The following is a 14,567-nucleotide window of genomic DNA, read 5'->3' on the forward strand; positions in this document are numbered from 1 at the left end:
CGGAACCGGAGTCACAGCTGTGAGTGACAGTGGGTGCTGGGAACTGAACCTGGGTCCTCTTCAAGAGCTCTTAACTGCTGAGCCATCTCTCCAGCCTCAAATTGCCATCTTAACTAAGTTTGTAGTCTGAGGTACACAACCCCAGAGTCTCCCCCCCCTACCCCCAGGATCAGAAGGATGATTTTGAACCTCTTAATATGTTTAGTGTCTTGCCACAGCTGTCGCAAGGATCAAAGGAGGTCACAATGGTCAAAGTACATGTCAGAGATATGTCACCTACATGTCAGAGACATGTCACCTACATGCCAGAGATATGTCACCTACATGCCAGAGACATGTCACCTACATGTCAGAGACATGTCACCTACATGTCAGAGACATGTCACCTACATGTCAGAGACATGTCACCTACATGCCAGTTGCTCTTCTTGCCTCACCCTCAGTCAGTGTTTCTAATGTTTCCTGGCGCCTCTCACTGACTGACAGCTTTCCCAGAGAGACTCTCCCACTAACCAAGCACCCAGGATGAAGTCTGTACAGGTGAGGTCCACCACTCAGCACGTGCCAGTGACAGCCAGTGTCAGGGCCTTGTCTTCTCACCAGGAGGTGAGCACACTGACCCAGAACCCCAGCAGCCTGGGCAGGCTTGTTAAATAAGCTCCTGAACTAATAGGACCCTCAGAAAAGAGCCAGCTCAGTCCACCCCAGAGCACCAGGCTCTGCAATGAAAGGGCAGACTCAAGATCCTGGCTCCATCATAGCTTGCAGAGCCACTGAGGGTAAAAACAGTCGTCCTGGCTTTGGACCGTGATCCCTGAGCCTCTCTTGCACATCTACCAGAGTCTCAGACCAGAACAGGGGTAAGAAAGAAGAGATGGCGGGCCACACTGACTCTGGTAGAGGGTCTGATCTCCAGGTTCAGATAGTGACCCGCAAGGTTAAGGCTGAACTCACGGTTCCCATCTGCTGTCATCTCTGCTCCAGTGACCAGGAAGCAGAACTTCCCTGGGGCTCTCAGGAACAGGACAGCCACAGTCTGCCTGTCCTTCAGGTTTTACATCTTCCCTCCAGTTCTAAGACATTGCTCCTTTGCCTCAAGTGCACAATATCTTAGAAACAGGAAATATTTTTTTCCTTCCATCACATTTTCGGGAAAGACTATATGCCTGTTAATGGCTCATTCTGCTTCCGAGGAGGGTCTCTGCCATCTTGGCTTTCCTCCCCATCCTTATCTCCAGAGCTCAGGCATCTTCAGTCCCTAGGCAGGCTCTCTCACAGCCTGTCCTCTGGTCTCCTGGTCCCAGTCTGGGTCTCTCAGATGTATTTTCCTCACATTTTTCCAAAGGGCTGTGATCATGTCGCCGACAAACCAGATGCCAACACCTCCCTCCTCGAACCTGTCATGTCTACCCTGTCATCCCTGGGATGTAACTCACATGTAAATCTTACAGCACTGGATGTGAGAGCACACACTTTAACTCCTTTCTCTGCCACCACCAAGTGTGCGTCCCCACGAGGCGGCCGTGTGTTTTCAGAACTCTGTGTCGGTGTATACACGTTTTTCATCTGCTTATAAATGCCCTTGAACATAGTAGGCCAGCACTTTCTGTCTGAGATTCAGACCCACTCTGGTTTTGCCAAATTGTCCTAGATGGGCTCAGTGAGCCTCCTGCCTCAAATACCTAGGATTATAGGTGTGCACCTCCATGCTGAAATTTGCTATGGCCTAAGCTTCTGTCTTCTTTTTAGGGGACTGTGTTCATGGGGAGGGTGTGTGTGCATGTGTGAGTATTGTCTATAACTTTTATGCTGGTGCACACAGCCCCAGACATGGTTGTCAGGTCAGAGGTGGTCACAGGTATACTGTTTTATCATTCTTCACTATTCATTATTATTGTTGTTGTTGTTATTATTATTATTATTATTATTAAACCTGGAAGCCAGGCTCGAAGCTAGCGAGCACAGGCAATGCTCTTCTCTTGCCTGCCACGTTACCAGTGGTTGTGCATGTGTGACACCACACCCAGCTTTTTAAAACACAAAGGAAAACTTTATTTTATATGTATGGGTATTTTGACTGCATGTATCGCTGTACACGCAGCGTTCTCAGAGTCGGAACAGGGCACTGACTCCCCTGGAGCTGGAGTCGGAGACCGCCCTGATTAACCAGGTGGGTGCTGGGAACCAAACCCCGTGTTCGTCCTCTGCAAGAACTTCAGATGCTCTTAACCACTGAGCCATGTCTCTGGACCCCAGCTTTTGTTTTGTTTTTTTCAATGTTCAGTTTCTTTTAATGACTCTCATCTCCCTTGAAGGGTAGGTGGAGGCAGCTAGGCGACTGGTAGGACGTGTTCACTTGAAGATCTTGCCTTGATTGACGGCTTTGCCCACGGGCTGGAAGGCCCCTTCCCAGGAAAAGTACTCTCGAACCCGGGTCTGGGCCTCTTCGCTACCGGGATCCAGTTTCTGCCATGTATACGACTCATAGTCCACCTGCCAATCTGGACTCAGCAGAAAGGCGAGCTCTTGGTCCCGGAAGACCCAAACGCCAGAAATGGAGCTGCTGTTGGTGGTTCCAAAGAGGATAACACTAGCAAAGGCATTCTTCCTCAGTCTGTCCAATCGCTGGAACATTCCAGTGATGAGGCCTGGGTGAGCTCTTCAGGGAAGTGGTACTCAAGCATGCCACAGGGACCAGCCAACTTTACCAAAGTGTTCCCACAAAGATGGCAGCGCCAACTCACCCAACACAACAGTGCTCTTGGGCAGGTGAGCGGAAGGGTCCTTAGCCTTGGGCTCAGCAGACAATGCCTGCTCACATTAATCCATCTCTTCCTCAGGAGCTGGGGCAGCTGACTCTTTTCCTTCTTTCTGCTCAGCCTGGGGTTTCTGTTTCTCTTCTCGTGAACCCCTTTCTTTCCTTGGGGTATCTTAGCATCGAGCTGTGCCATCTTCTCACATGGCTTCACCTCCCCCAAGATGGCGGTGAACTGGGGCTGGTTAATGCAGGTAAGGAGCCATCGGTTGGTATTGAGAAAGGCCTGGCGAAAAGAAGGCTCTAAGACCTGTTTATAGAGCCACAACAGGGTGCAGACAACTGTGATGTCAGCCAATGTCACTTGCTCACCCACCGGAAAAGTCCTTGTCTTCGAGTGAGTCAGACCCCAGCTTTAATGTAGGTGGCTGGAGATTTGAACTCGTGTCTTCATGCTTGCACAGCAAGGGCTCTCACTCACAAACCCATCTCTCCAGTTCGTTATGATCTTAAACACAGTCCCTTATAGCTCAGGCTGGCTTTGGACTCCCGTGAAGCTGAGGATGGTCTTCAATTCCTAATCTTCCCGAGTCTACACCCTGAGTGCTGAGATGGCAGGGTACCACCAAGGCTTGGTAGTCATGGAATGCTGGTGACAAAGCCCAAGGCTTCATGCGTCCTAAGCAAGCATTCCACTAACCACGCCGAATCCCTGACCCTACAATCTCTATTTTAAAGACAGTTGATCTCATATTTTATTTTGGTAATAACTACTTAACAGCCAGTTGCAAAGTATGGAGAAGTATAACTCGTGCCCCAGTACAGTCAGTTCTTCATGTCTCCGGGCTCGGCATCTGCCGCTCGAACCGATTCAGGTGAGATGTTCAGGAAGAGCGTCATAGCGTGTGTCATAGTGTGTGCAGGCTTCCTGCTGTCTTATCGTCATCCCTGAACACTAACGCACAAAGTAGACTAGACGTGAGTAGACCACATGTGCAGAAAGCATGCGTGTGGGCTCTGTGCTGATACATTTTATTCAAGGGGCTGGTGTGTTTACAGTTTTTGGTATCCACCAGGGTCCTGGACCTAATCTTTCATACATAGTGGGAGATACCCGCTCACTGCTAGAGTTGATTGTCTCCTTAAGAAGGGTGAGCTCCTCACTTTGACTCTGAAGTCAGAACCAATTAAGAACAGAGGGAGGAAAATCTTACTTTAGGGGGCTCAGAGTTAGCGTGTGAAGAGAGTATTGCCCACCTACTCCTGGGCGCAGTCACTTGTGTATATAACAAATGCTTATTTTAAAACCAGTAAGACAGGCATGGTGGCACGCGCTAGTAGTCCCAGTGACTGGGGAAGTTGAGGCAGGTGGATCATAAGTTTGAGACTAGCTTGGTTACACAGTGAGATCACGCCACCGGTATTTTAGGATGTGTTCATCTGGATCTCCAGATGGACATTTGCAGAATGAATGAATGAACCCTTAACACATCGAGTTGCTACTTATGCGTTGTGAACACTCAATATCTTGTTTATTTATTTAAGACAGAATTTCTGTGTGCAACAGAGCCCTGGCTGTCCTGGAACTCACTCCATAGACCAGGCCGACCTTAATTAAACTCACAGAGATCTGCCTGCCTCTTTAATGACAAGTGCTGGGATTAAAGATGGGCGCCACCAAACCTAGCTATTACACTGATTTTCTTAAAGTGAAATACACTATATTTTATGTGGCCATGTAAATCTCACTCAGCCTCTCATGCCCCATTATGAGCCTTCTCTTATCGGGGCAGTTTGTACACAGTGAGATGCTGGACCGAAAACGTGGCCAAGCTGCACACACTGCATATGGCTCCTGAAGAGGACCTGGCCTCAGTTGTCAGCATCCAAATTAGGTGGTTTACACTTGCCTGTAACTCCGGTTCCAAATGACTAGATAACACACACATACACAGGCACATGGATACACAACACACACACACACACATACACAGGATGAACTGGAGATGTGGAGTGCTTGCCTAGTATGTACAAAGCCCTGGGTCTGGTCCCCAGTGGAGCATAAATCATGTGTTGTGACACATGTATGAAACGCTGTCATTGAGAGAAGCAGAAGGATCAGACTTTCAGGGTTATCTCTGGCTACATTGAGAGCTCAAAGCCAACCTGGGCTAAATTAACCATAAAACACAACAAAAAAGAGACCTCATGAGGGAAGCTGAATAGGGACAATATTTACAGTGGATTTTCTGGGATGAAATCACCCTTCATCTGGGTCCTACGCTCTGCCACCCCAGAGGCCTCTGGTGCTATTGGCAGTTATGCTAATCTTGCGGTCCTTATTAAGGAAGCAGCATAGGGGATGGACCCGTGGTTCTGGCCTCCTCTACACTCAGGGATGTCAGGAAAGCAGGATGTTCACAGGCTCCTGGTGGTGGTTACCTGAAGTTGGCAGGGGATCAGAAGGAGGATGCTGCCCTGTCACTTGAGCCTGTGCTGTATCCATCTGAATGTGGGAGTCCTTAGAGTTAGCGTCTAGAGGGTTAATTCAAAAGGTCTTAATGTTCTCCTGGATTAGGGGTTCTGCATTTAGAATCCAGCCTCTTGGTGGCTCTTCGAAAGCCCTCTCTGAGCGACCCCTGCCTATTCTTAAACTTCCTTTCTCAAAACTTTGTGCTCAGGCACCCGGCCTTTCTCTGTCCCTGGGACACTTCATGTTCTCAGCCTCCATCAAGGCCTTTGCCTTGTGATTTCCTGCTTGGAAGATTCCTTTCAGGCTTTCTTTCTCCAGAGCAGACTTTACGTGTGTCAAGTGCTACGTCTTCAATGGTCTTCCAGGTCTACCCGACCCACCAGAGTCTGCTTCCAGACTGCCTTCTTTGATTTTCTGCTTACCTTTTTTTTGAGGCAGGTGCTTACATGCTTTAGCTGTCCCCAAACTTGCTGGGTGGTAGAGGATGGTGTTGAGCTTCTGCTCCCCCCTTTCCACTCCCAGAATGCTGGGATTACAGGCCACCAATCTGAAATACAGTACTGGGCATTGAACCCCCAGCTTCACTTCAGGCAGGCTGGAAAAAGACTATCGCCTAAGCTACATTCTTCGCCCTCTGAGTCACTTCTCTCTCTCTCTCTTTCTCTGTGTGTGTGTGTGTGTGTGTGCATGAATATGTATGTGTACCTGAGTGTGTGTATGTGTGTGTGCATGTATGTACCTGTGTGGGCATATGAGTGTATATGTGTGTGTGTGCCTCTGTGTGTGAATGTGTGTGTGTGTGTGCATGAATATGTATGTGTACCTGAGTGTGTGTATGTGTGTGTGCATGTATGTACCTGTGTGGGCGTATGAGTGTATATGTGTGTGTGTGCCTCTGTGTGTGAATGTGTGTGTGTGTGCATGAATATGTATGTGTACCTGAGTGTGTTATGTGTGTGTGCATGTATGTACCTGTGTGGGCATATGAGTGTATATGTGTGTGTGAGAGTGTGTGTGCCTCTGTGTGTGAATGTGTGTGTGTTAACCTGTGTGGGCATGTATGTGTGTGTGTGCCCTTGTGCACATGAATGTGTGTGCCTATGTGTACATGAGTGTGTGTGTATGTGTATGTGTGTGTATGCAATAGCATGAGTGTGTATGAGTGAGTGTGTATGCTTGTGTGTGCACATGAGTGAGTGTGTGTGAATATGGAAGGTGGATGTTTGTGTCTTGCGTCATCATTTCCCACCATGTGTATTGAGACAGAGTTTCTCACTGAACCTAGAACTCACTATTTGGTGTAACCTGGCCAGTCAGCTTGCTCTGGGAGTCCCGTCTTTGTGTGATGGTGGGTGTTACAAGGGAGCTGTCACACTCACAAGCTTTTACATGACTCTGAGCTACAGCCCTCGTGCTTGGACTGCAAACACTTTCCCCATGCGGCCACCGTCCCCGCCCGGCACCTTGTACTCACTGTAATTCTTTTTGAGGAAATATTTTGGTTTTTAATAAATTTATACAATGTATTTTAATCATATTCACCCCAACTCCTAACTCCTCCCAGATCCACCATCATCTCCCATCCTCTCCCAACTTTATGTTCTCTCTTTAATTTAATAATTCACAATCTCCAACTTGTGATGGCCACCGTTTGAGTATGGGACCATTCACTGCAATCTGGTCCCCCTACTGGAAGCTATACCCTTTAAAAACTGACTTACCCCCACCCCCAGTGGATACCATCAAATGTTTTTAGCTCCTCAGTTGGGCTCATGAGCCCTTTCTCACTCCGGGATAGACCGTTAACTGTGCAGACATGGTGCCCGGGTCTTGTGTTCAGAAGACACCATTTTGCTTTGGTCCTTCCTGATCTCTGGCTGCTGCAATCTTTCTGCCCCACCCCCATTCTGTGATGGTCCCTGGGCACAAAGCTGAACACCCCACAGTTCTTTTATCTGCATTGCACCCAGTTGTGAGGTTCTGTGTTCAATACCATCCACCACACAAAAGAAACTTCTCCAATGAAGTCTGAGAGTCTTGGGAGTCTATGTATAGAGAGCTAGGATTTTAAAGGGTAGTTTGAGGCTAAGTCCATTTAACAAAATAATAGTAGCTGACCTAAGTCTTATACATAATCTGTCTCTTTCATGTAGTGAGAATTGTGGTTTCTTTAAAAAAAAAAAAAAGTTATGTTGCGTGAATATCTTTGTTTTAATCCCAGGTGTGGGATATGGGCTGCTTCAGTTCACAGCCATTAACTTAGATTGTCACATGCTCTGGGATGGGGGTGGGGGGGTTAAGCCCCAGAGGGTAAGCAGCTAAGCCCCGAGAGGGTTTGTGGCAGCGGCTGCTCCTCCCTGCCGCCGCTCCCACGGCAGTATGAGTGTTTGCTGTTGCAGGATGCTGACATCCTGGTAATGACATTAGACTTGCCCCAAGGAATCCCTCGACTCTAATCAGCAGGAAGTAGCCTATAGAAGTCTACATCCGCTTTCCCCTCTAGCCTTCTTTCTCTCCTATCTAGTGTTGGGGGGTTGGAAGGGATGGGGTGGAATAAGGGTTAGAAGGGAAGTAGAGATATCAGAACGGAATAAAGTAATAAAACAAACACACCAATACTCCCATGATCTTGAACACTCCAAGATGAGCTGGACCTTAGGGGTGTGTGTTTGGGGGGGGGGTGTTGGATGAGAGGGTGAAGATAGCATAACTTTGGGGTTTTACTGTTTTCATAACAAAACAAAGGATGAATCCTAGGCCCCTTTCCGGTTGCCCATGCTCTGATCCATGGCCTCACATTCTTCCATGTTCTTCCATGTTCTTTTGTGTTATTCTATGTGCATGTAGACAGCACTGACAAGACTTGGTAACTCAGTAGTTCCCAGCCTTCCTGGTACTGCAAGCTTTACCCAGGTCTTCATGCTGTCGTGACCCTCAACTATAAATTATTTTTTGTTGCTGTGTCATAACTGTAATTTTGTTACTGTTTTGAATCATGATGTAAATATCTGGGATGGAGGATATCCGATAAGAACCACTGTATTAGGCTAATGAAGGAAGATATGAAGTTGGTATGGGGTTGGGGCCAAGGGAGTCTGGGCAGAGTTGGAGGGAGAGTGGGGGGTTGATAGGACCCATATGCATTGTATATATGTATGAAATTCCCAAAGAACGGAATTTTTAAAAGATAAAGCATCCGCCTGGCCATCCAGCTGCCTCTCTCAAATCTTCTCCCACGCTTCATGGTAGCCAGGCTTCCTTTGGTCGGTAGGTGGGATCACTCACCTCATCCCAGGACAATCTTTTATGTAGTTTTAGTGTAGACAGTTGGCTTGGTCTGCCCACCGCACATCTCTGCTTCCAGTTATAAACCCACGTCTTCCTGCCTGCGTGCGGTCCAGGCCCTCCTCCAACCGTGTCGCTTACTCTCGGCGGGGTTGCTACTTCAGTCCGTGCTTAGAGAACAGCCCAGTGAGTTCAGGAATCTCCAAATATTCCTCACGTTTGAGGAGGCGCTGGGACGAGAAAAGTGAGTCCAGAAAAGTGGAGGCCAGGATACGACGACTCATCAGCAGTATCTGATTCACACGGACGCCAAAGCTCAGATTCAAGGCTCCAAATCCTCAACATTTCATTGTGTAATCCTTTCGAGAGTACTTCTGCTGCTGCTTGTTTTATTTGAAACAGGGTCTCTGTGCAGCCTTGGTTGTCCTAGGGCTGGCTAGGTGGACTGGGCTTGCCTCTGACTCACAGGGAGCTACCTGCCTCAGCCTCCTGAATGTGTGTATGTGTGTGTGCCAACATACGTGTGTCCTGTTTGTGGGTGCAGTGGACTCGGGGACCAGAAGAGGGAATTAGATCCCTGAAGCCAGACTTAAGGTGGCGGCAGCCTGCCTGATGTAGGTGGCTGGACTTGACACACCGCAGTTTCATGCTTGGTGAAATCCTCCAAATTGCACACAGCACAGGCAGTCTGCAAGATAGCAATGTAGGTGCTGGAGATACTCACTGTTGGTCAAAACACAGTGAGTTCCAGGCAGGCAAGGGCTGTGTAGTCAGACAGAGAGAATGTGGGGAGAACTGGTCTTGTCAGAAGCATTGGTTTCTAGTTCAAAGGATTCATTAAAGAGCTTTGACCAAGCTGTTCCCCTCTCTAAACCTTAGGTTTTTTTTTTTTTTCTTTATTAACAAAGGGGTTTGGTTAGAAACCTCTGATGATTTCAAAGGCCAGCAGGGTTCTGAGTGACTGGCTCCCGAAAAACTGTTTGGAAGTGCAGGCTCTGTTTGCCCCCTGGTGGTCACTTGGTGACATCACAGTCCTGGGAGCCCGGGAAACCAGCTGAGACTAGCAACCAAATAGTGAACCAAGAACCACAGTCCACTAACCAGTCTAGAATAGATAAAGTAATTTTATCACTGGTCACTCTGCTCTCTGCTCTAGGCCTTTATCTGCATCCGCCAAGCGTCAGTTTCTTCCCAAACTAGAGTCATTTTCTTCAGAGGCAAGCTCTTCATTCTGCTTAGCATGACTCTTACCCATTCATTTACGACAATATATGGCTTCACTTTGTCTTACACTTGTCCTCGAACCATGGCCACTTTTTTTTTTTAAAATTCCAAAATACTTAACTATATTGCAACATGAGCAGAAAAGTCACATGTATGACAAAAGCATCCATATAACATTTTATTCCAAATAGAACATCTAAAGCTTAGCATTACAATCCCAGTAGCTAATATAAGTCACTATTTAAGAAACACTCACAAAGGATTAAAAATTAACACCAAAAAAGGTAACATTACATCTTCCAAACACCTTTAGCTTAGTTGGTTTTCTATAAAGAACACATGAAGGGAATCTAAGTCTTTAAACTAAAAGGATCACTTGCTACTTGGCTCATTTCTTCCTCAGTTTGTTCATGTTGAGGGACAGAATCAATCTAGGAGAGGAGCCTAGAGAGAAAGAAGAAGCTAATTAAAATAACTGTCTTAGTATAAAGATGCTATTTAAGTAAAGAGAGAAATTAACTAGTACACCTTAAGAGGGCTTCAAGCTGATCTTAAATCTTAGTAAATACTGTGCTTCCCACTAGTATTTACTAAGCCTATGTTGACTGTATCAAGACTAACATTTGTGATAATCTGCAGATACATCTTTCTTAAGATACACAACGTCTGGGATAAAGTATTTTTAATTTGTGTGTGTGTGTGTGTGTGTGTGTGTGTGTGTGTGTGTGTGTAGGGGTGTCAGCACAATTTGTGGGAGGGAGTAAATCCCATTCTGTGGCTCCTCGGGATGAAAGTACCTTTACCCACTGCATTGTCCTGAGAAGTTTTAATAAACGGCCTTGTTCAACTTATGTAATCGCTCGTCCTAGAAACAGTGATGCCTTAGATGAGTCTCTAAGGACAACAGAAACATCAAACAAATTACAGAGAAGCTGGACATGGTGACTCATGTCAGCAATCCCAGGGTCTATAAGGCAGAGGGAAGGAGATCATGAGTTTAAGGCTGGCCTGGACTACATGAGACCCTGTCTTGGAAAAAATATCAAATACCTCAAAACACATAATTCTATTAATTTTAATTCCATCAGTTTTCTGCCTCTGATGTTTATATGTAGCAAATCAATTTATTTACAGGTACTTACAAGTTAGCCTCCACTGCTTCTTTGAAGGTGAATGATTATGTGATGTTTTTAAATCACATTTTGTTTGATCCTTCAAATCATGAATTAGGCTGAAGGGTTTAACAGTCCTTATTTCTCATCGTAACCCACAATTCTTTCCAGCCAAAGCCTCCATATAGTGATACCCTGTCTCAAAAGCAAAAACAAAGGGCTGGAGAGATATGTAACTGGGCAGTTAAGCCCACAGCTCTACTAAAAGATAGTACTGAGATTTGATTCCCAGCACCCACATCAGGTGGTTCATACAACCTTTTAATTCCAACTCCAGGGGGCCCAATACCTTTTGCTTCTCTGGGCACCCACACTCACAAGCACATACCGCCCCTCACACACATATACTTGTGATTCCTATTGTCCCTACCTACAGGGACTAGCCTTTGAAGCATTTCATAAGGTCCTGGGTTCTATTCCCAGCACCGCATCATGTATTTACTATATTGCTATGTATGTATGCATGCAGGTATGTATATGAGATCCTTGGGTGTGATGGCATGTGCCTTCAGCATTCTAGAGACAGAGGCAAACGGTGACTTAGTCTAGGCAAGTGAAGCTAGTAAGATTTTTTTTTTTTTTTTTTTTGTCTTTTGGTTGAGGTTGCTCATTGAGAATTAAGCAGATCCGAGCTATAATATGACAAGTCCTATAAATGGGGTTGGGTAGAGCTATTTGCTCATTTTTCTCTTATATTTTCTATCATAAACACGATGTAGATTTAAAGTCACCTTTGCCCTCTTATAAGCAATAACTATATGTAATATAAACTCATCAAAGAAATTCTGTAATAAATCAAGCTTGGTGTGGTAATGTAGTCCCAGCATTCTGAGGCTGGAGAGAGGAGGATTGGTGTAGGTTCTAGGCCAGTCTGGACTACACTGTGAGGCTTTATCTCAAAAATGGGGGGGGGGGGTGAAATTGATTACTCAGAATTTCTAGCCAGGGTCTATGGGACAGAAGAGCGGGAAAGACTCAGAGGCAGGAAGCCTGCGGGGATGGGGAATGCTAAGGAGGTAGAGTAAGTAGGCCCTGATGCATATATAATTCAGTGGGTTTACAGTATGTAAGTAGGAAATCCAGAGAGAACTTTGTGGGGAGGGGGCAGGACTTCTCTGTGTAACAGCTGTGGCTGTCCTAGAACTCAAACTGCAGATCAGTCTGGCCTCAAACCCAAAGATCCGACTGCCTCTGCTTTCCTAGTGCTGGGACTAAAGGTGTGTCATGTCACCCTGCCTGGCCAGAGATAACTTCTCTTAATAGATCATTTTTTTCTTATGTGTTGTACTTTGAAACTCACTGAATGTAATGAAATTAACTGTTGGACGTTATTCCATGAAGTTGATTTTGTAACATCTAGGGTGGGTCAAACCTTGTACCTGAAGCTGCCCCCATGTCATCAATCCCCAGCCTTCGTTCTTGTAGCTGAACTCTCAGTGCGTATCAGTGTTGGACACTGGTTTTCTCGAGTGACCGATTGGCTCCATATGGGTGGGGAGAAGACACTGTTTTTACCCCTTATCCATAACTATGGTCTGAGAATTATTCCTATAAAATTCGTGTGCAACGTTCCTTTAATTCAAATATTAAGTCTTTTGACTGTGCCCAAAGATCTTGAGTGTTTTCCTCCGTAAAACAGAGACAAACATGCCCACGGCGCAGGGCTGACCGGCTGAAGTGAGATAGCCCCTTACTGCTGAATGTGCCTGGATGCTCTGTAAATTCTAGTTTTGTTTTGTTTTTTTATTTTTATTGGACATTCTCTGTATTTACATTTCCTCCAATCCCCTCCTCCTCCACTTGTTTCCATGAAGGTGAAATTTTATTTTTAAACCACCTTTTCTTTTTGATTTTCATTTTTAAAATGTTTTTGGTTATGTGTGTGTTTGTCTGCATGCTATCTGTATATTATAAGTGTGCCTGGCGCTTTCAGAGGCCAGAGAGGGCATGGCTGTCAGAAACTGGAATTGCAGACATTTTGGAAGCTGCTCATGTCAGTACTGGGAATAGAACTTAGGTCTTCAGGAAAAACAACCACTAAGCCATCTCTCCAGCTCCATTAAGACAATCTCTTAGTTTTACATTTTGGGGGTAGAAAGAGGTAGAGAGGGAGCAAGGGGGGAAGGGGCAGTCCTTGAGAATGCCAGGCTTACCTGTGAGGATCAGACAACGTGGAGTCAGGTCTTTCTTTTACCACCTGGGGCTTGAGAGTTGATCTCAGTTCCTCAGGCTTGCTGGACCTACTTTATTTCCCCCCAATTTTCTAGGCTCATTTCTGGCCCTGTGTTCTTTCTTCCCAGATTGAATTGCTTAGTCTGAACACCACCCCCCAAACCCCCCGTCTCCAACACACACACACACACACACACACACACAGAGAGAGAGAGAGAGAGAGAGAGAGAGAGAGAGAGAGAGGAGCTTTGCTGCCTTCATCTTCATTCTCAGCTCTTTCCTTCCCTCCTGTCTACTGGGTGAACTCACTTTCAGAGTGGAATTCAAAAGGGGGTTTCAAGGGGCTGGAGAGATGGCTCAGTGGTTAGAGCACTGACTGCTCTTCCAGAGGTCCTGAGTTCAGTTCCCAGCAACCACATGGTGGCTCACAACCATCTGTAATGGGATCTGATGTCTTTTTCTCATGTGTCCAAAGACAGCTACAGTGAGTGTGTTCATATAAAATAAAAATAAATAATTCTTTTTAAAAAGGGGGAGGTCTCACACTTCCCTAGGACTCTGCCCATTCTTTCTGCTTCCATAGGACTCTCTGTGTATGTGTGTGTGTGTGTGTGTGTGTGTGTGTGTGTGTGCTCATTATACTGATTCTAGCTTTGCCACAGTTCTTTGGTTATTATTATGCATACATAGTTTTGCCTATCAAATTGTAAACCTGACACAGGGGAAGCATCTAACACCAAGTGTTACGGAGATTCATGCAGAGTCTGGAGTGGTCAAACGGGTGACGGCATCAAAGTAATGGGTACAATGATTGGCTTAGTGAGAACTTCTGAATCCAAAGGGAGGAAACAAAGGAACTGCTCAAAGAGAAGAGCAGGACAGGCACAGGGAGGTCTATGGGTTGGGTTATTTTTTTTTTTCTCGTGCTAGATGTGTGAGGTCTTTTGTGGGCTGGTGTGAAGGAGCTCCTGGCTCTGCAAGGAGACACACAGCCTTGTTTCCACCTAGACTCAGGCTGAATGGTCTTCCTTACCTCACAGTCCACAGCAGAGCAAAACTGGAGTCATCAGCCTGAAGGAAGAACAGAGAGAGGTTTGCTCTGGAGTGGATGAAGAGTTTTAGGATTAGTTTAGGACAGTTTGGAGCTGTTCCAGCTGAGGCACTATGGTAGCTGTGCGGTCCTCAGCCTGGATGATGGGTGGACCAGAGCCCGGGACTTCATTCTTGTTCTAGTTAGCATCCTGCATTAAAGTGAGTCTACGGGTCCGAGTTTTCCTGTTAGTCGGTGTGGCAGGTGGAGGATGAGAGCAAAGAGCTGGGCTCTATCTCACTATCCTTCTGGGCACAAAGCCTTGGCCCTAGATCCTGCACCGAACCCCAGCAACATAGGCTCAGCCACTGTCCCCTCCGTCCTACAGATCGAAGAAAGACATAGAGTAAGGGTGAAGAGCAGAAAAAGATTTACTCAATGTGGTCCCAGTGGAGA

The 14,567-nt window shown here is 46.3% G+C and overlaps 1 pseudogene across 1 annotated transcript; it reads right to left on the bottom strand.

Moving 5' to 3' along the window:
* Window positions 1–2,352: 2,352 nt before the first annotated feature.
* LOC308417772 (elongation factor 1-gamma-like) lies at window positions 2,353–3,655 on the bottom strand (annotated as a pseudogene). Its single transcript has 2 exons — window positions 3,623–3,655; window positions 2,353–3,146 (listed from the first exon to the last, which is right to left on the bottom strand). The product of its transcript is annotated as an elongation factor 1-gamma-like (transcript).
* Window positions 3,656–14,567: the final 10,912 nt, after the last annotated feature.

Source organism: Micromys minutus, assembly GCF_963924665.1.
Source record: "Micromys minutus genome assembly, chromosome: 2".
Lineage (NCBI taxonomy): Eukaryota > Metazoa > Chordata > Mammalia > Rodentia > Muridae > Micromys > Micromys minutus.